Source organism: Oncorhynchus masou, chromosome 24 (genome assembly GCF_036934945.1).
Source record: "Oncorhynchus masou masou isolate Uvic2021 chromosome 24, UVic_Omas_1.1, whole genome shotgun sequence".
Taxonomy (NCBI): domain Eukaryota; kingdom Metazoa; phylum Chordata; class Actinopteri; order Salmoniformes; family Salmonidae; genus Oncorhynchus; species Oncorhynchus masou.
This window is the reverse complement of record NC_088235.1, coordinates 11,133,785-11,157,024: the sequence shown is the minus strand read 5'-3', so window position 1 is coordinate 11,157,024 and position 23,240 is coordinate 11,133,785. Positions and strand designations below refer to the sequence as shown.

Sequence of the window (23,240 nt, the reverse complement as noted above, 5' to 3'; positions counted from 1 at the left end):
TAAGGAACAGTTGACCAGATGGGTTTAGTTTAGGAGCACACAGCATTATTTAGAGAAGGAACAGTTGACCAGATGGGTTTAGTTTAGGAGCACACAGCATTATTTAGAGAAGGAACAGTTGACCAGATGGGGTTTAGTTTAGGAGCACACAGCATTATTTAGAGAAGGAACAGTTGATCAGATGGGGTTTAGTTTAGGAGCACACAGCATTATTTAGAGAAGGAACAGTTGACCAGATGGGGTTTAGTTTAGGAGCACACAGCATTATTTAGAGAAGGAACAGTTGACCAGATGGGGTTTAGTTTAGGAGCACACAGCATTATTTAGAGAAGGAACAGTTGACCAGATGGGGTTTAGTTTAGGAGCACACAGCATTATTTAGAGAAGGAACAGTTGACCAGATGGGGTTTAGTTTAGGAGCACACAGCATTATTTAGAGAAGGAACAGTTGACCAGATGGGGTTTAGTTTAGGAGCACACAGCATTATTTAGAGAAGGAACAGTTGACCAGATGGGTTTTAGTTTAGGAGCACACAGCATTATTTAGAGAAGGAACAGTTGACCAGATGGGTTTTAGTTTAGGAGCACACAGCATTATTTAGAGAAGGAACAGTTGACCAGATGGGGTTTAGTTTAGGAGCACACAGCATTATTTAGAGAAGGAACAGTTGACCAGATGGGTTTTAGTTTAGGAGCACACAGCATTATTTAGAGAAGGAACAGTTGACCAGATGGGGTTTAGTTTAGGAGCACACAGCATTATTTAGAGAAGGAACAGTTGATCAGATGGGGTTTAGTTTAGGAGCACACAGCATTATTTAGAGAAGGAACAGTTGATCAGATGGGGTTTAGTTTAGGAGCACACAGCATTATTTAGAGAAGGAACAGTTGATCAGATGGGGTTTAGTTTTAGTTCCTCAGTGTGTTTCTGTCTCCCCCGTGTTTTTCTGTCTCCTCAGTGTGTTTCTGTCTCCTCAGTGTGTTTCTGTCTCCTCAGTGTGTTTCTGTCTCCTCAGTGTATTTCTGTCTCCTCAGTGTGTTTCTGTCTCCTCAGTGTGTTTCTGTCTCCTCAGTGTGTTTCTGTCTCCTCAGTGTGTTTCTGTCTCCTCAGTGTCTTTCTGTCTCCTCAGTGTCTTTCTGTCTCCTCAGTGTGTTTCTGTCTCCTCAGTGTATTTCTGTCTCCTCAGTGTATTTCTGTCTCCTCAGTGTCTTTCCGTCTCCTCAGTGTGTTTCTGTCTCCTCAGTGTCTTTCTGTCTCCTCAGTGTCTTTCTGTCCCCTTGTCTCCTCAGTGTGTTTCTGTCTCCTCAGTGTGTTTCTGTCTCCCCAGTGTGTTTCTGTCTCCCTGTCTCCTCAGTGTGTTTCTGTCCCCGTCTCCTCAGTGTGTTTCTGTCTCCCCCGTCTCCTCAGTGTGTTTCTGTCTCCTCAGTGTGTTTCTGTCTCCTCAGTGTGTTTCTGTCTCCCCAGTGTGTTTCTGTCTCCCTGTCTCCTCAGTGTGTTTCTGTCCCCGTCTCCTCAGTGTGTTTCTGTCTCCTCAGTGTGTTTCTGTCTCCCCAGTGTGTTTCTGTCTCCCTGTCTCCTCAGTGTGTTTCTGTCTCCCTGTCTCCTCAGTGTGTTTCTGTCCCCCTGTCTCCTCAGTGTGTTTCTGTCTCCCTGTCTCCTCAGTGTGTTTCTGTCCCCCTGTCTCCTCAGTGTGTTTCTGTCTCCTAGGTGTGTTTCTGTCTCCTCAGTGTGTTTCTGTCTCCTCGGTGTGTTTCTGTCCCCCTGTCTCCTCAGTGTGTTTCTGTCTCCTCGGTGTGTTTCTGTCTCATCAGTGTGTTTCTGTCCCCCTGTCTCCTCAGTGTGTTTCTGTCCCCCTGTCTCCTCAGTGTGCTTCTGTCCCCCTGTCTCCTCAGTGTGCTTCTGTCCCCCTGTCTCCTCAGTGTGCTTCTGTCCCCCTGTCTCCTCAGTGTGCTTCTGTCCCCCTGTCTCCTCAGTGTGTTTCAGTGTGTTTCTGTCTCCTCAGCGTGTTTCAGTGTGTTTGTCTCCTCAGTGTCTCTGTGTCTCTTACTCCACAGTGTCTCTGTGTCTCTGACTCCACAGTGTCTCTGTGTCTCTGACTCCACAATGTCTCTGTGTCTCTGACTCCATATTGTCTCTGACTCCACAGTGTCTCTGTGTCTCTGACTCCACAGTGTCTCTGTGTCTCTGACTCCACTGTGTCTCTGTGTCTCTGACTCCACTGTGTCTCTGTGTCTCTGACTCCACAGTGTCTCTGTGTCTCTGACTCCAGTGTCTCTGTGTCTCTGACTCCACAGTGTCTCTGTTTCTGTGTCTCTGACTCCACTGTGTCTCTGTGTCTCTGACTCCACAGTGTATCTGTGTCTCTGACTCCAGTGTCTCTGTGTCTCTGACTCCACAGTGTCTCTGTGTCTCTGACTCCACTGTGTCGCTGTGTCTCTGACTCCACTGTGACTCCACTCTGTTGACAACAGTGTTTCTCTTTCTCTCTCCTCTAGCTCCCAACCTGAAGGGCCGGCCTCGGAAAAAGAAGCTGTCCGTCTCGCAACGCTGCGACTCCCAGAATACACCAGCAGGCAAGGAGACGTGCAACACAGAGGGAAAGGCCCCTGACAAGGTACAGCATCTGATAGCAATAGCATTAGCACGGGTCTCTGGGCCCCCAGGTATAGCATTTATTACTATTTAGTAATTGATTAGGATCCCCAAGAAGAAGCTACTCTTCCTGGGGTCCACATAAAACAGAACATGACATAATACAGACCATTGGTATACACTAACTCTAGGACTGAACCACATAGGTTTAAAATAATACGTTCACACCGACACACACCTTGACATTCAACCAGCTCACACATACAGTTTCACATTCAACCAGCTCACACATACAGTTTCACATTCAGCCAGCTCACAGATACAGTTTCACATTCAGCCTGCTCACACATACAGTTTCACATTCAGCCTGCTCACAGATACAGATTCACATTCAGCCTGCTCACAGATACAGTTTCACATTCAGCCTGCTCACAGATACAGATTCACATTCAGCCTGCTCACAGATACAGTTTCACATTCAGCCAGCTCACAGATACAGTTTCACATTCAGCCTGCTCACAGATACAGTTTCACATTCAGCCAGCTCACAGATACAGATTCACATTCAGCCAGCTCACAGATACAGTTTCACATTCAGCCAGCTCACAGATACAGTTTCACATTCAGCCTGCTCACAGATACAGTTTCACATTCAGCCAGCTCACAGATACAGATTCACATTCAGCCTGCTCACAGATACAGTTTCACATTCAGCCAGCTCACAGATACAGATTCACATTCAGCCTGCTCACAGATACAGTTTCACATTCAGCCAGCTCACAGATACAGATTCACATTCAGCCTGCTCACAGATACAGTTTCACATTCAGCCAGCTCACAGATACAGATTCACATTCAGCCAGCTCACAGATACAGATTCACATTCAGCCTGCTCACACATACAGTTTCACATTCAGCCTGCTCACAGATACAGTTTCACATTCAGCCTGCTCACAGATACAGATTCACATTCAGCCAGCTCACAGATACAGTTTCACATTCAGCCTGCTCACAGATACAGTTTCACATTCAGCCTGCTCACAGATACAGTTTCACATTCAGCCTGCTCACAGATACAGTTTCACATTCAGCCTGCTCACAGATACAGTTTCACATTCAGCCTGCTCACAGATACAGATTCACATTCAGCCTGCTCACAGATACAGATTCACATTCAGCCTGCTCACACATACAGTTTCACATTCAGCCTGCTCACAGATACAGTTTCACATTCAGCCTGCTCACAGATACAGATTCACATTCAGCCAGCTCACAGATACAGTTTCACATTCAGCCTGCTCACAGATACAGTTTCACATTCAGCCTGCTCACAGATACAGTTTCACATTCAGCCTGCTCACAGATACAGTTTCACATTCAGCCTGCTCACAGATACAGATTCACATTCAGCCAGCTCACACATACAGTTTCACATTCAGCCTGCTCACAGATACAGATTCACATTCAGCCAGCTCACAGATACAGATTCACATTCAGCCTGCTCACAGATACAGTTTCACATTCAGCCTGCTCACAGATACAGATTCACATTCAGCCTGCTCACAGATACAGTTTCACATTCAGCCTGCTCACACATACAGTTTCACATTCAGCCTGCTCACAGATACAGATTCACATTCAGCCTGCTCACAGATACAGATTCACATTCAGCCTGCTCACAGATACAGTTTCACATTCAGCCAGCTCACAGATACAGATTCACATTCAGCCAGCTCACACATACAGTTTCACATTCAGCCTGCTCACAGATACAGATTCACATTCAGCCTGCTCACAGATACAGATTCACATTCAGCCAGCTCACAGATACAGATTCACATTCAGCCTGCTCACAGATACAGATTCACATTCAGCCAGCTCACAGATACAGATTCACATTCAGCCTGCTCACAGATACAGATTCACATTCAGCCTGCTCACAGATACAGATTCACATTCAGCCAGCTCACAGATACAGATTCACATTCAGCCAGCTCACACATACAGTTTCACATTCAGCCTGCTCACAGATACAGATTCACATTCAGCCTGCTCACAGATACAGATTCACATTCAGCCAGCTCACAGATACAGATTCACATTCAGCCTGCTCACACATACAGTTTCACATTCAGCCTGCTCACAGATACAGATTCACATTCAGCCTGCTCACAGATACAGATTCACATTCAGCCTGCCCACAGATACAGTTTCACATTCAGCCAGCTCACAGCCAGCTCACACATACAGTTTCACATTCAGCCAGCTCACACATACAGTTTCACATTCAGCCAGCTCACACATACAGATTCACATTCAGCCTGCTCACAGATACAGATTCACATTCAGCCTGCTCACAGATACAGTTTCACATTCAGCCAGCTCACAGCCAGCTCACACATACAGTTTCACATTCAGCCTGCTCACACATACAGTTTCACATTCAGCCAGCTCACACATACAGTTTCACATTCAGCCTGCTCACACATACAGTTTCACATTCAGCCTGCTCACAGATACAGTTTCACATTCAGCCAGCTCACAGATACAGTTTCACATTCAGCCTGCTCACACATACAGTTTCACATTCAGCCTGCTCACAGATACAGTTTCACATTCAGCCAGCTCACAGATACAGTTTCACATTCAGCCAGCTCACAGATACAGTTTCACATTCAGCCTGCTCACACATACAGTTTCACATTCAGCCAGCTCACAGCCAGCTCACACATACAGTTTCACATTCAGCCAGCTCACAGATACAGATTCACATTCAGCCTGCTCACAGATACAGATTCACATTCAGCCTGCTCACAGATACAGATTCACATTCAGCCTGCTCACAGATACAGATTCACATTCAGCCTGCTCACAGATACAGTTTCACATTCAGCCTGCTCACACATACAGTTTCACATTCAGCCTGCTCACAGATACAGTTTCACATTCAGCCAGCTCACAGATACAGATTCACATTCAGCCTGCTCACAGATACAGATTCACATTCAGCCTGCTCACAGATACAGATTCACATTCAGCCTGCTCACAGATACAGTTTCACATTCAGCCTGCTCACAGATACAGTTTCACATTCAGCCAGCTCACAGATACAGATTCACATTCAGCCTGCTCACAGATACAGATTCACATTCAGCCTGCTCACAGATACAGATTCACATTCAGCCTGCTCACAGATACAGTTTCACATTCAGCCTGCTCACAGATACAGATTCACATTCAGCCTGCTCACAGATACAGTTTCACATTCAGCCTGCTCACAGATACAGTTTCACATTCAGCCAGCTCACAGATACAGATTCACATTCAGCCTGCTCACAGATACAGATTCACATTCAGCCTGCTCACAGATACAGATTCACATTCAGCCAGCTCACAGATACAGATTCACATTCAGCCAGCTCACACATACAGTTTCACATTCAGCCTGCTCACAGATACAGATTCACATTCAGCCTGCTCACAGATACAGATTCACATTCAGCCAGCTCACAGATACAGATTCACATTCAGCCTGCTCACACATACAGTTTCACATTCAGCCTGCTCACAGATACAGATTCACATTCAGCCTGCTCACAGATACAGTTTCACATTCAGCCAGCTCACACATACAGTTTCACATTCAGCCTGCTCACACATACAGTTTCACATTCAGCCTGCTCACAGATACAGTTTCACATTCAGCCTGCTCACAGATACAGATTCACATTCAGCCTGCTCACACATACAGTTTCACATTCAGCCTGCTCACAGATACAGTTTCACATTCAGCCTGCTCACAGATACAGTTTCACATTCAGCCAGCTCACAGATACAGATTCACATTCAGCCTGCTCACAGATACAGATTCACATTCAGCCAGCTCACAGATACAGTTTCACATTCAGCCTGCTCACAGCCAGCTCACAGATACAGTTTCACATTCAGCCAGCTCACACATACAGTTTCACATTCAGCCAGCTCACACATACAGATTCACATTCAGCCTGCTCACAGATACAGATTCACATTCAGCCTGCTCACAGATACAGATTCACATTCAGCCTGCTCACAGATACAGTTTCACATTCAGCCAGCTCACAGCCAGCTCACACATACAGTTTCACATTCAGCCAGCTCACACATACAGTTTCACATTCAGCCAGCTCACAGATACAGTTTCACATTCAGCCTGCTCACAGATACAGTTTCACATTCAGCCAGCTCACAGATACAGTTTCACATTCAGCCTGCTCACACATACAGTTTCACATTCAGCCTGCTCACACATACAGATTCACATTCAGCCAGCTCACAGATACAGTTTCACATTCAGCCAGCTCACAGATACAGATTCACATTCAGCCTGCTCACAGATACAGATTCACATTCAGCCTGCTCACAGATACAGATTCACATTCAGCCTGCTCACAGATACAGATTCACATTCAGCCAGCTCACAGATACAGATTCACATTCAGCCTGCTCACAGATACAGATTCACATTCAGCCTGCTCAGAGATACAGATTCACATTCAGCCTGCTCACAGATACAGTTTCACATTCAGCCAGCTCACAGATACAGTTTCACATTCAGCCTGCTCACAGATACAGTTTCACATTCAGCCAGCTCACAGATACAGTTTCACATTCAGCCTGCTCACACATACAGTTTCACATTCAGCCAGCTCACAGATACAGATTCACATTCAGCCTGCTCACAGATACAGATTCACATTCAGCCTGCTCACAGATACAGATTCACATTCAGCCTGCTCACAGATACAGTTTCACATTCAGCCAGCTCACAGCCAGCTCACACATACAGTTTCACATTCAGCCAGCTCACACATACAGTTTCACATTCAGCCTGCTCACAGATACAGTTTCACATTCAGCCTGCTCACAGATACAGTTTCACATTCAGCCAGCTCACAGATACAGTTTCACATTCAGCCAGCTCACACATACAGTTTCACATTCAGCCAGCTCACAGCCTGCTCACACATACAGTTTCACATTCAGCCAGCTCACACATACAGTTTCACATTCAGCCAGCTCACACATACAGATTCACATTCAGCCAGCTCACACATACAGTTTCACATTCAGCCAGCTCACAGATACAGTTTCACATTCAGCCAGCTCACACATACAGTTTCACATTCAGCCAGCTCACAGATACAGTTTCACATTCAGCCAGCTCACACATACAGTTTCACATTCAGCCAGCTCACAGATACAGTTTCACATTCAGCCAGCTCACACATACAGTTTCACATTCAGTCAGCTCACACATACAGTTTCACATTCAGCCAGCTCACAGCCTGCTCACACATACAGTTTCACATTCAGCCAGCTCACACATACAGTTTCACATTCAGCCAGCTCACACATACAGATTCACATTCAGCCAGCTCACACATACAGTTTCACATTCAGCCAGCTCACAGATACAGTTTCACATTCAGCCAGCTCACACATACAGTTTCACATTCAGCCAGCTCACAGCCTGCTCACACATACAGTTTCACATTCAGCCAGCTCACACATACAGTTTCACATTCAGCCAGCTCACACATACAGTTTCACATTCAGCCAGCTCACACATACAGTTTCACATTCAGCCAGCTCACACATACAGTTTCACATTCAGCCAGCTCACAGCCTGCTCACACATACAGTTTCACATTCAGCCTGCTCACACATACAGTTTCACATTCAGCCAGCTCACACATACAGTTTCACATTCAGCCAGCTCACACATACAGTTTCACATTCAGCCAGCTCACAGCCTGCTCACACATACAGTTTCACATTCAGCCAGCTCACACATACAGTTTCACATTCAGCCAGCTCACACATACAGTTTCACATTCAGCCAGCTCACACATACAGTTTCACATTCAGCCAGCTCACAGCCTGCTCACACATACAGTTTCACATTCAGCCAGCTCACACATACAGTTTCACATTCAGCCTGCTCACACATACAGTTTCACATTCAGCCAGCTCACACATACAGTTTCACATTCAGCCTGCTCACACATACAGTTTCACATTCAGCCAGCTCACACATACAGTTTCACATTCAGCCAGCTCACACATACAGTTTCACATTCAGCCAGCTCACACATACAGTTTCACATTCAGCCAGCTCACACATACAGTTTCACATTCAGCCAGCTCACAGCCTGCTCACACATACAGTTTCACATTCAGCCAGCTCACACATACAGTTTCACATTCAGCCAGCTCACACATACAGTTTCACATTCAGCCTGCTCACACATACAGTTTCACATTCAGCCTGCTCACACATACAGTTTCACATTCAGCCAGCTCACACATACAGTTTCACATTCAGCCTGCTCACACATACAGTTTCACATTCAGCCAGCTCACACATACAGTTTCACATTCAGCCAGCTCACAGCCTGCTCACACATGCAGTTTCACATTCAGCCAGCTCACACATACAGTTTCACATTCAGCCTGCTCACACATACAGTTTCACATTCAGCCAGCTCACACATACAGTTTCACATTCAGCCAGCTCACACATACAGATTCACATTCAGCCAGCTCACACATACAGTTTCACATTCAGCCAGCTCACACATACAGTTTCACATTCAGCCAGCTCACACATACAGTTTCACATTCAGCCAGCTCACAGATACAGTTTCACATTCAGCCAGCTCACACATACAGTTTCACATTCAGCCAGCTCACACATACAGTTTCACATTCAGCCAGCTCACAGATACAGATTCACATTCAGCCAGCTCACAGATACAGTTTCACATTCAGCCAGCTCACAGATACAGTTTCACATTCAGCCAGCTCACACATACAGTTTCACATTCAGCCAGCTCACACATACAGTTTCACATTCAGCCAGCTCACAGATACAGATTCACATTCAGCCAGCTCACAGATACAGTTTCACATTCAGCCAGCTCACAGATACAGTTTCACATTCAGCCAGCTCACACATACAGTTTCACATTCAGCCAGCTCACAGCCAGCTCACACATACAGTTTCACATTCAGCCAGCTCACAGATACAGATTCACATTCAGCCAGCTCACAGATACAGTTTCACATTCAGCCAGCTCACAGATACAGTTTCACATTCAGCCAGCTCACACATACAGATTCACATTCAGCCAGCTCACACATACAGATTCACATTCAGCCAGCTCACACATACAGTTTCACATTCAGCCAGCTCACACATACAGTTTCACATTCAGCCTGCTCACACATACAGTTTCACATTCAGCCAGCTCACAGATACAGATTCACATTCAGCCAGCTCACAGATACAGTTTCACATTCAGCCAGCTCACAGATACAGTTTCACATTCAGCCAGCTCACAGCCAGCTCACACATACAGTTTCACATTCAGCCAGCTCACAGATACAGATTCACATTCAGCCAGCTCACAGATACAGTTTCACATTCAGCCAGCTCACAGATACAGTTTCACATTCAGCCAGCTCACAGATACAGTTTCACATTCAGCCAGCTCACACATACAGATTCACATTCAGCCAGCTCACACATACAGATTCACATTCAGCCAGCTCACACATACAGTTTCACATTCAGCCAGCTCACACATACAGTTTCACATTCAGCCTGCTCACACATACAGTTTCACATTCAGCCAGCTCACAGATACAGATTCACATTCAGCCAGCTCACAGCCAGCTCACACATACAGTTTCACATTCAGCCAGCTCACACATACAGTTTCACATTCAGCCAGCTCACAGATACAGTTTCACATTCAGCCAGCTCACAGCCATCTCACACATACAGTTTCACATTCAGCCAGCTCACAGATACAGATTCACATTCAGCCAGCTCACAGATACAGTTTCACATTCAGCCAGCTCACAGATACAGTTTCACATTCAGCCAGCTCACAGCCAGCTCACACATACAGTTTCACATTCAGCCAGCTCACAGATACAGATTCACATTCAGCCAGCTCACAGATACAGTTTCACATTCAGCCAGCTCACAGATACAGTTTCACATTCAGCCAGCTCACAGATACAGTTTCACATTCAGCCAGCTCACAGATACAGATTCACATTCAGCCAGCTCACAGATACAGTTTCACATTCAGCCAGCTCACAGATACAGTTTCACATTCAACCAGCTCACAGATACAGTTTCACATTCAACCAGCTCACAGATACAGTTCCACTATCCTGCTTATCTGAAACACACAAAACAGCTCATCACATTTTGTCCCATTCAGCTCATAAACAGTGTACCGGGGGAGCTTCACATTTTGTCCCATTCAGCTCATAAACAGTGTACCGGGGGAGCTTCACATTTTGTCCCATTCAGCTCATAAACAGTGTACCGGGGAGCTTCACATTTTGTCCCATTCAGCTCATAAACAGTGTACCGGGGGAGCTTCACATTTTGTCCCTTTCAGCTCATAAACAGTGTACCGGGGGAGCTTCACATTTTGTCCCTTTCAGCTCATAAACAGTGTACCGGGGGAGCTTCACATTTTGTCCCTTTCAGCTCATAAACAGTGTACCGGGGGAGCTTCACATTTTGTCCCATTCAGCTCATAAACAGTGTACTGGGGGAGCTTCACATTTTGTCCCATTCAGCTCATAAACAGTGTACCGGGGAGCTTCACATTTTGTCCCATTCAGCTCATAAACAGTGTACCGGGGAGCTTCACATTTTGTCCCATTCAGCTCATAAACAGTGTACCGGGGAGCTTCACATTTTGTCCCATTCAGCTCATAAACAGTGTACCGGGGAGCTTCACATTTTGTCCCATTCAGCTCATAAACAGTGTACCGGGGGAGCTTCACATTTTGTCCCATTCAGCTCATAAACAGTGTACCGGGAGCTTCACATTTTGTCCCATTCAGCTCATAAACAGTGTACCGGGGAGCTTCACATTTTGTCCCATTCAGCTCATAAACAGTGTACCGGGGAGTTTCACATTTTGTCCCATTCAGCTCATAAACAGTGTACCGGAGAGCTTCACATTTTGTCCCATTCAGCTCATAAACAGTGTACCGGGGAGCTTCACATTTTGTCCCATTCAGCTCATAAACAGTGTACCGGAGAGCTTCACATTTTGTCCCATTCAGCTCATAAACAGTGTACCGGGGGAGCTTCACATTTTGTCCCATTCAGCTCATAAACAGTGTACCGGAGAGCTTCACATTTTGTCCCATTCAGCTCATAAACAGTGTACCGGGGGAGCTTCACATTTTGTCCCATTCAGCTCATAAACAGTGTACCGGGGGAGCTTCACATTTTGTCCCATTCAGCTCATAAACAGTGTACCGGGGGAGTTTCACATATTGTCCTTCACTCCCATTCAGCTCCCAAGCAAAAAGGCAATTGCTCATAGCGTGGAACTGAGAAAAATGGCTTTTATTTACCTTGGTTTCACAGTAGCTCTATGCAGTTACTGCTAACATGACCTCCATTTTCTCTAGAACCCAATATAATAGAGGCAGGATACTTGTCCACATGATTAAGCATGTATTTAATGTAGCAAAAAAATATATTAACTCATTTTCGACCAAATGAGCAGTTACTGCCTTTTTGCTTGGTAGGGCAGAATACCGTTAATGATAGTAATAGCGTAAACCATGGCAATAACAACAGCGATAGCATTAGCGAAAACATTAGCGCTAGCGATAGCTTTATCAAAAGCGATATTTTAACGATAGTGTAAGCAATAGCATTAGCGTTAGCAATAGGTTTAGCCTCTATTGGGGCTCCAGGTATAGTATTAGTTAGCGAAAGCCTCAGTGGGCCTCTCTCTCCCTCTCTACTCCACAGAGGCTGATCTCCAGACTATCTCTCTCCTCTTGGCCCAGACCCAGCTGGGCATCATATTGGTTTCTCAAATGATATTTGGTTTCTCAAATGACTGCCTCTCCTGGTTTACCAACTACTTCTCAGATAGAGTTCAGTGTGTCAAATCGGAGGACCTGTTGTCCGGACCTCTGGCAGTTTCTATGGGGGTGCCACAGGGTTCAATTCTCGGGCCGACTCTTTTCTCTGTATACATCAATGATGTCGCTCTTGCTGCTGGTGATTCTCTGATCCACCTCTATGCAGACGACACCATTCTGTATACATCTGGCCCTTCTTTGGGCACTGTGTTAAAAACCTGTTGTGACTAGGGGGCAGTATTTTAATTTTTGGAGAAAAAAACGTTCCCGTAGTAAACGGGATATTGTGTCAGGACAAGATGTCATGTCTTGTTATGTCTGTTCCTGTCCTTTCTCTTCACTCTGTCTCTCTCTGCTGGTCTTTTTAGGTTACCTTCTCTGTCTCTCATTCTTCAGCTGTTCTACATTTCCCCTAACTAGCTCATTCACTCTTTCCCCACCTGTTCTCTCTTCCCCCTCTGATTAGGTCTCTATTTCTCTCTCTGTTCCTGCTACTTTCAGTGTCTGATTCTTGTTTGTGTTTTTGATGCCAGAAGCAAGCTGTCGTCCCGTTTGCTTCCACCTTGTCCTATCCTGTCGGAGTCTGCCTGGCAGGTGCATCCTGCATTATACCACGTTCTTTTGTTCCATTGACTACGTTGGAAGAGGATTTATGCCATTCCTGTTTTTTCATTAAAGAACTCTGTTTTCTGTTAAAACCGCTTTTGGGTCTTCACTCAAGTACATAACAGAAGAATCAGACCAAGAATGGACCCAGCGGCTCCGGACCCTTTTCACTCCGCCGTCGAGATCCAGGGAGCGATGCTAGGCAGACACGAGGAGGAATTGTCTGCTGCTCGACATGCCGTTGAGACCCTGGCCGTCCAAGTCTCCGACCTCACAAGACAGGTTCACCAACTCCACCTCGATCCACCGCCCACTTCCAGGGTTTCCGAGTCTCCGGAGCCCAGGATCAACAACCCGCCGTGTTACTCTGGGGAGCCCACTGAGTGCCGCTCATTCCTCACTCAGTGTGATGTGGTGTTCTCTCTCCAGCCCAACACTTACTCCAGGAGCGCAGCCCGCATCGCCTACGTCATTTCTCTCCTTACCGGACGGGTGCGTGAGTGGGGCACGGCAATCTGGGAGGCGAGGGCTGAGTGTATTAACCAGTATCAGGACTTTAAGGAGGAGATGATACGGGTTTTTGACCGTTCTGTTTTTGGCGAGGAGGCTTCCAGGGCCCTGTCTTCCCTATGTCAGGGGAATAGATCCATAACGGATTATTCTATTGAGTTTCGCACTCTCGCTGCCTCTAGTGACTGGAACGAGCCGGCTTTGCTCGCTCGTTTTCTGGAGGGTCTCCTCGTCGAGGTTAAGGATGAGATCCTCTCCCGGGAGGTTCCTTCCTGTCTGGACTCCTTAATAGCTCTCGCTATTCGCATAGAGCGACGGTTTGATCTTCGTCGCCGAGCTCGTGGAAAGGAGCTCGCGTTCTCCGTTGCTCCCCTCTCCACATCACTGCCACCTGCCGCATCACTGCCACCCTCCTCCGCCGGCTCGGATGCTGAGCCTATGCAGCTGGGGGTATCCGCATCTCGGCCAAGGAGAAGGAACGGAGAATCACCAATCGCCTCTGTCTCTACTGCGGCTCCGCTGGTCATTTTGTCACCTCATGTCCAGTAAAAGCCAGAGCTCATCAGTAAAGGGAGGGCTACTGGTGAGCGCAACTACTCAGGCCTCTCCTTCTGGATCACGCACTACCTTTCCGGTCCATCTCCGCTGGCCCGGTTCATCTGCTTCCTGCAGTGCCTTGATAGACTCTGGGGCGGAGGGCTGTTTTATGGACGAGACCTGGGCTCGGGAACATGACATTCCTCTCAGACAGTTAGGGAGCCCACGGCCTTGTTCGCTTTAGATGGTAGTTCTCTCCCCAAGATTCAGCGTGAGACGCTGCCTTTAACCCTCACTGTCTCTGGTAATCATAGCGAAACCATTTCTTTTTTAATTTTTCGTTCACCTTTTACACCTGTTGTTTTGGGTCATCCCTGGCTAGTGCGCCATAACCCTTCTATTAATTGGTCTAGTAATACTATCCTATCCTGGAATGTTTCTTGTCATGTGACCTGTTTAATGTCTGCTATCCCTCCTGTTTCCTCTGTCTCTTCTTCACAGGAGGAGCCTGGCGATTTGACAGGGGTGCCGGAGGAGTATCACGATCTGCGCACGGTGTTCAGTCGTTCCAAGGCCACTTCTCTCCCTCCACACCGGTCGTATGACTGTAGTATTGATCTCCTTCCGGGAACTACTCCCCCGGGGTAGATTATACTCTCTGTCGGCTCCCGAACGTAAGGCTCTCGAGGATTATTTGTCGGTTTCGCTCAACGCCGGTACCATAGTCTCCTCCTCCTCTCCCGCCGGAGCGGGGTTTTTTTTTGTTCAGAAGAAGGACGGGTCCCTGCGCCCATGCGTGGATTATCGAGGGCTGAATGACATAACAGTTAAGAATCGTTACCCGCTTCCTCTTATGTCTTCAGCCTTCGAGATCCTGCAGGGAGCCAGGTTTTTCACCAAATTGGACCTTCGTAACGCCTACCATCTCGTGCGCATCAGGGAGGGGGACGAGTGGAAGACGGCGTTTAACACTCCGTTAGGGCACTTTGAATACCGGGTTCTTCCTTTCGGCCTCGTTAACGCTCCAGCTGTCTTTCAGGCACTAGTTAACGACGTCCTGAGAGACATGCTGAACATTTTTGTTTTCGTTTACATGGACGATATCCTGATTTTTTCTCCGTCTCTCTCGATTCATGTTCAGCACGTGCGACGCGTCCTCCAGCGCCTTTTGGAGAACTGTCTTTATGTGAAGGCTGAGAAGTGCATTTTTCATGCCGCCTCTGTCCCTTTTCTCAGTTCCGTTATTTCCGCTGAGGGCATTAAGATGGATCCCGCTAAGGTCCAGGCTGTCATTGATTGGCCCGTTCCTAAGTCACGCGTCGAGCTGCAGCGCTTTCTGGGCTTCGCTAATTTCTATCGTCGTTTCATCCGTAATTTCGGTCAGGTGGCAGCTCCCCTCACAGCCCTTACTTCTGTTAAGACGTGCTTTAAGTGGTCCGTTTCCGCCCAGGGAGCTTTTGATCTTCTTAAGAATCGTTTTACATCCGCTCCTATTCTTGTTACACCTGACATCTCTAGACAGTTTGTTGTTGAGGTTGACGCGTCAGAGGTGGGCGTGGGAGCCATTCTTTCTCAGCGCTCTCTCTCTGACGGCAAGGTCCATCCTTGCGCGTTTTCTCTCATCGCTTATCGCCGTCAGAACGTAACTATGATGTTGGTAATCGCGAACTGCTCGCCATCCGCTTAGCCCTAGGCGAATGGCGACAGTGGTTGGAGGGGGCGACCGTTCCTTTGTCGTTTGGACTGACCATAGGAACCTTGAGTACATCCGTTCAACCAAACGACTTAATGCGCGTCAGGCTCGTTGGGCTCTGTTTTTCGCTCGTTTCGAGTTTATTATTTCTTATCGTCCGGGCTCAAAAAACACCAAGCCTGATGCTTTATCTCGTCTCTTCAGTTCTTCTGAGGTCTCCACCGACCCCGAGGGGATTCTCCTGACGGGCGTGTTGTCGGGTTGACTGTCTGGGGAATTGAGAGGCAGGTAAAGCAAGCACTCGCTCACACTCCGTCGCCGCGAGCTTGTCCTAGGAACCTTCTGTTCGTTCCCGTTCCTACTCGTCCGGCCGTTCTTCAGTGGGCCCACTCTGCCAAGTTAGCCGGCCACCCCGGCGTTCGGGGTACGCTCGCTTCCATTCGCCAGCGTTTCTGGTGGCCCACTCGGGAACGTGACGCGCGTCGATTTGTCGCCGCTTGTTCGGTCTGCGCGCAGACTAAATCTGGGAACTCTCCTCCTGCCGGCCGTCTCAGACCGCTTCCCATTCCCTCTCGACCGTGGTCTCACATCGCTTTAGATTTTATCACCGGACTGCCTTCATCAGCGGGGAAGACAGTTATTCTTACGGTTGTCGATAGATTCTCTAAGGCGGCTCATTTCATTCCTCTCGATAAGCTCCCTTCTGCTAAGGAGACGGCTCAGATCATTATCGAGAATGTTTTCCGTATTCATGGCCTTCCTTCTGACGTCGTTTCCGACAGAGGCCCGCAGTTCACGTCCCAATTTTGGAGGGAGTTTTGCCGTTTGATTGGGGCTTCCGTCAGTCTCTCGTCCGGCTTTCATCCCCAGTCTAACGGTCAAGCCGAACGGGCCAATCAGACTGTTGGTCGCATTTTACGCAGTCTTTCTTTTCGTAACCCTGCGTCTTGGTCAGAACAGCTCCCCTGGGCAGAGTACGCCCACAACTCGCTTCCCTCGTCTGCTACCGGTCTATCCCCTTTTCAGAGTAGCCTCGGGTACCAGCCTCCGCTGTTCTCATCTCAGCTCGCCGAGTCCTGCGTCCCCTCCGCTCAGGCTTTTGTCCAGCGTTGCGAGCGCACCTGGAAGGGGGTCAGGTCGGCACTTTGCCGTAATAGGGCGCAGACTGTGAGGGCCGCTAATAAGCGTAGGACCAAGAGTCCTAGATATTGTTGCGGTCAGAGAGTATGGCTCTCCACTCAGAACCTTCCCCTTAAGACAGCTTCTCGCAAGTTGGCCCCGCGGTTCATTGGTCCGTTCCGTATTTCTCAGGTCATTAATCCTGTCGCAGTGCGACTTCTTCTCCCGCGCTATCTTCGTCGCGTTCACCCGGTCTTCCATGTCTCCTGTGTTAAGCCCGTTCTTCGCCCCGCTCGTCCCTCCCCCCCCATCCTTGTCGAGGGCGCACCCATCTACAGGGTTCGTAAGATTTTGGACATGCGCCCTCGGGGCCGTGGTCATCAGTGCCTTGTGGATTGGGAGGGGTACGGTCCTGAGGAGAGGAGTTGGGTTCCCTCTCGGGACGTGCTCGACCGTTCGCTGATCGATGATTTCCTCCGTTGCCGCCAGGTTTCCTCCTCGAGTGCGCCAGGAGGCGCTCGGTGAGTGGGGGGGGGGGGTACTGTCATGTCTTGTTATGTCTGTTCCTGTCCTTTCTCTTCACTCTGTCTCTCTCTGCTGGTCTTTTTAGGTTACCTTCTCTGTCTCTCATTCTTCAGCTGTTCTACATTTCCCCTAACTAGCTCATTCACTCTTTCCCCACCTGTTCTCTCTTCCCCCTCTGATTAGGTCTCTATTTCTCTCTCTGTTCCTGCTACTTTCAGTGTCTGATTCTTGTTTGTGTTTTTTGATGCCAGAAGCAAGCTGTCGTCCCGTTTGCTTCCACCTTGTCCTATCCTGTCGGAGTCTGCCTGGCAGGTGCATCCTGCATTATACCACGTTCTTTTGTTCCATTGACTACGTTGGAAGAGGATTTATGCCATTCCTGTTTTTTCATTAAAGAACTCTGTTTTCTGTTAAAACCGCTTTTGGGTCTTCACTCAAGTACATAACACAAGATGCTAGAATATGCATATAATTGACAGCTTAGGATAGAAAACACTCTAAAGTTTCCAAAACTGTAAAAAATATTGTCTGTGAGTATAACAGAACTAATGTTGCAGGCGAAAGCCTGAGAAAAATCCAATCAAAAAGTGCCTCATGTTTTGAAAGCGCTGCGTTCCTATGCGTCCCTATTGAGCAGTGAATGGGCTATCAACCAGATTACTATTTCTCCGTATTCCCGAAGGTGTCTACAGCATTGTGATGTAGTTTTACGCATTTATGTTGAAGAATACCCGTAAGCGGCTACATTGCGCAAGTGGTCACCTGATCGCTCCCAGAGAGATTCTCGCGTAAAATACAGAGGTAGCCATTACTCCAATCGGTCATACTGAAAAACGAATTGTCCTGATGGATATATTATCGAATAGATATTTGAAAAACACCTTGAGGATTGATTATGAACAACGTTTGCCATGTTTCTGTCGATATTATGGAGCTAATTTGGAATCTTTTTCACTGTTTTCGTGACTGCAATTTCAGGGCGATTTCTCAGTATTTTTGGAAAAAAAGGAACATTTGCTATCTAACTGGGAGTCTCGTGAGTTAAAAACATCCGAAGCTCATCAAAGGTAAACGATTTAATTTGATTGCTTTTCTGATTTCCGTGACCAAGTTACCTGCTGCTAGCTGGACAAAATGCTATGCTAGGCTTTCGATAAACTTACACAAATGCTTGTCTAGCTTTGGCTGTAAAGCATATTTTAAAAATCTGAGATGACAGGGTGATTAACAAAAGGCTAAGCTGTGTCTCAATATATTTCATTTGTGATTTTCATGAATAGGAATATTTTCTAGGAATATTTATGTCCGTTGCGTTATACTAATTAGTGTCAGGCAATGATTACGCTCCCTCATGCGGGATGGGGAGTCATTAGAGGTTAACTAAATTTGCAGGTTTAAATGTTTTTGTTGCTATAACAGCCTCCACTCTTTCCACTAGATGTTGGAACATTTCTGTCTTTGTCCTTCTCTGTTCTCATGTCCTTCTCTGTCCTCTGTGTCTTCAGGTGAAGCCTGAGTCCAAGGCAGTGCTGTCCAGGTGGCCTAAAGGAATCAGTAGAGGCAGCAGCTGCTGTAAGAGGGTCTCCCTAAAGGAAGAACAGGGGGAGGAGGTGAGGAGTGTCCTGATGAACAGGCCTTCCTAGTAGCTCTGTATAAATACATGAAGGAGAGGAGGACGCCCATAGAGAGGATCCCCTACCTGGGCTTCAAACAGAGTAAGTAGAAACCTCCTTCTTTTACTGCCTCTATCTTTCTGGAGCCAACACCTCTGTTTTCTCACTAGATGCTGTCAGTCTGTCTGTCAGGCCACCAGGGTCAGGTGCTGCTGTGTCAACATGGTATCAGCCCTGCATTGAGTCCAGGAACAACGATGCTAACATGTGGCAGCACAGCAGAACAGAACACAGCAGAGCGGAACAGAGCAGAACAGAGCTGAGCAGAACAGAACACATCTGAGCAGAACACATCTGAGCAGAACACAGCTGAGCAGAACACATCTGAGCAGAACAGAGCTGAACAGAGCAGAACACATCTGAGCAGAACAGAGCAGAACACATCTGAGCAGAACACATCTGAGCAGCACACAGCTGAGCAGCACACAGCTGAGCAGAACAGAGCAGAACAGAGCAGAACACAGCAGAGCAGAACACAGCAGAGCAGAACCCATCAGAGCAGAACCCAGCTGAGCAGAACAGAGCAGAGCGGAAAAGGAGGATATGGGGATAGAATAAGAGAGAGGAGGATATGGGGGTAGAATAGGGGAAAGGAAGGGAGGAGGATGGCGAGAAAGAGGAGGAGAGGAGGATATGGGGATACAATAGGGGAGAGGAAGAGAGGAGGATGGCGAGAGAGAGGAGGATATGGGGGTAGAATAAGAGAGAGGAAGGGAGGAGGATGGCGAGAAAGAGGAGGAGAGGAGGATATGGGGATACAATAGGGGAGAGGAAGAGAGGAGGATGGCGAGAAAGAGGAGGAGAGGAGGATATGGGGGTAGAATAAGAGAGAGGAGGAGAGGAGGATATGGGGATACAATAGGGGAGAGGAAGAGAGGAGAATGGTGAGAAAGAGGAGGAGAGGAGGATATGGGGATACAATAGGGGAGAGGAAGGGAGGAGGATGGCGAGAGAGAGGAGGAGAGGAGGATATGGGGGTAGAATAAGAGAGAGGAGGAGAGGAGGTTTGAGAGAGAGGAGGAGAGAAGGATATGGGGGTAGAATAGGGGAGATGAAGGGAGGAGGATGGCGAGAAAGAGGAGGATATGGGGATACAATAAGGGAGAGGAAGAGAGGAGGTTTGAGAGAGAGGAGGAGAGAAGGATATGGGGGTAGAATAAGGGAGAGAGAAGGCCATCATGACAAATGCATGGCATCCTGATGAAAGCCAGATTGATCCTCTGGAGTCCATCAGTAATATTCCTTTTAGAGAATGTCATTGACAGACACTACAGTATGGAATTGTCCTGTACATTGTAATTAATATGTTATTAATACTGTATTAAAAACAGGTTTTTCAGGTAAGAAGTGTTGATATTTCAAAAACCTTAAATCCCTTTTGAATGTTGTAGGTATGTTGTAGAGACAGAACATTACAACTGGGTTTGTCTTGGTGTTACTGTCTTATTGATCGTTGTATAGACAGAACATTACAACTGGGTTTGTCTTGGTGTTATTGTCTTATTGATCGTTGTATAGACAGAACATTACAACTGGGTTTGTCTTGGTGTTATTGTCTTATTGATCGTTGTATAGACAGAACATTACAACTGGGTTTGTCTTGGTGCTACTGTCTTATTGATCGTTGTATAGACAGAACATTACAACTGGGTTTGTTTTGGTGTTATTGTCTTATTGATCGTTGTATAGACAGAACATTACAACTGGGTTTGTCTTGGTGTTATTGTCTTATTGATCGTTGTATAGGTTTGTCTTGGTGTTATTGTCTTATTGATTGTTGTATAGACAGAACATTACAACTGGGTTTGTCTTGGTCTTATTGATTGTTGTATAGACAGAACATTACAACTGGGTTTGTCTTGGTGTTATTGTCTTATTGATCGTTGTATAGACAGAACATTACAACTGGGTTTGTCTTGGTGTTATTGTCTTATTGATCGTTGTATAGACAGAACATTACAACTGGGTTTGTCTTGGTGTTATTGTCTTATTGATCGTTGTATTGACAGAACATTACAACTGGGTTTGTCTTGGTGTTATTGTCTTATTGATCGTTGTATTGACAGAACATTACAACTGGGTTTGTCTTGGTGTTATTGTCTTATTGATCGTTGTATAGACAGAACATTACAACTGGGTTTGTCTTGGTGTTATTGTCTTATTGATCGTTGTATTGACAGAACATTACAACTGGGTTTGTCTTGGTCTTATTGATCGTTGTATAGACAGAACATTACAACTGGGTTTGTCTTGGTGCTATTGTCTTATTGATCGTTGTATAGACAGAACATTATAACTGGTTTGTTTTGGTGTTATTGATCGTTGTATAGACAGAACATTACAACTAGGTTTGTCTTGGTGTTATTGTCTTATTGATCGTTGTATAGACAGAACATTACAACTGGGTTTGTCTTGGTGTTATTGTCTTATTGATCGTTGTATAGACAGAACATTATAACTGGGTTTGTCTTGGTGTTATTGTCTTATTGATCGTTGTATAGACAGAACATTACAACTGGGTTTGTCTTGGTGTTATTGTCTTATTGATCGTTGTATAGACAGAACATTACAACTGGGTTTGTCTTGGTGTTATTGTCTTATTGATCGTTGTATAGACAGAACATTACAACTGGGTTTGTCTTGGTCTTATTGATCGTTGTATAGACAGAACATTACAACTGGGTTTGTCTTGGTGTTACAGTCTTATTGATCGTTGTATAGGTTTGTCTTGGTGTTATTGTCTTATTGATCTCACTATTATTGTCCCTCTAACAGTAAACCTTTGGAACATGTTTCAAGCAGCAGAGACCCTTGGAGGATATGAACTGGTAAGTGATTTCTCAGTCTAAATAATGGTGAAATAAAGGGTTTCTATAGCTTTATGTTTGTCCCTCAGTGTTTCCTCTGACACTGTCATCGCCACGCCTATTTCTGACCTTTTTAAACCTCTCTCTCCTTTCTGGGGAGGTTCCCATTGCTTGGAAGGCAGCCACAGTTTGTCCTTTATTTTAAGGGGGAGATCAAGCCAATCCTAACTGTTATAAGCCTATTTCTATTTTGTTCTGTTTATCAAAAGTGTTGGAGAAACTTAATCAACAATCAACTGACTGGCTTTCTTGATGTCTATAGTATTCTCTCGGGTATGCAATCTGGTTTCCACTCAGGATATGGATGCGTCACTGCAACCTTAAAGGTCCTCAATGATTTCACCATTGCCCTTGATTTTAAGCAATGTTGTGCTACTATTTTTATTGACTTGACCAAAGCTCTTGATACGGTAGACCATTCTATTCTTGTGGGCCGGCTAAGGACTATTGGTGTCTCTGAGGGGTCTTTGGCCTGGTTTGCTAACTACCTCTCTCAAAGAGTGCAGTGTATAAAGTCAGAACATCTGTGGTCTCAGCCACTGCCCGTCACTAAGGGAGTACCCCAAGGCTCGATCCTAGGCCCCACTCTCTTCTCAATTTACATCAACAACATAGCTCAGGCAGTAGGAATCTCTCTCATCCATTTATATGCAGATGATACAGTCTTATACTCAGCTGGCCCCTCCCTGGATTTTGTGTTAAATTCTCTACAACAAAGATTTTTTAGTGTCCAACAAGCTTTCTCTGTCCTTAACCTTGTCCTGAACACCTCCAAAACAAAGGTCATGTGGTTTGGTAGGAAGAATGTCCCTCTCCCCACAGGTGTTATTACTACCTCTGAGGGTTTAGAGCTTGAGGTAGTCACCTCATACAAGTACTTGGGAGTATGGCTAGATGATATCAAAGCTGCAGGCTAAAGTTAAATCTAGACTTGGTTTCCTGTATCGTAATCATTCCTCTTTCACCCCAGCTGCCAAACTAACCCTGATTCAGATGACCATCCTGCCCATGCTAGATTACGGAGACATCATATATAGATCGGCAGGTAAGGGTGCTCTCGAGCGGCTAGATGTTCTTTACCATTCGGCCATCAGATTTGCCACCAATGCTCCTTATAGGACACATCACTGCTCTCTATACTCCTCTGTAAACTGGTC

At 46.4% G+C, this 23,240-nt stretch overlaps 1 pseudogene; it reads left to right on the top strand.

Moving 5' to 3' along the window:
• Positions 1–23,240, top strand: part of LOC135513392 (AT-rich interactive domain-containing protein 5B-like) — a 142,262-nt pseudogene that overhangs the window by 95,043 nt on the left and 23,979 nt on the right.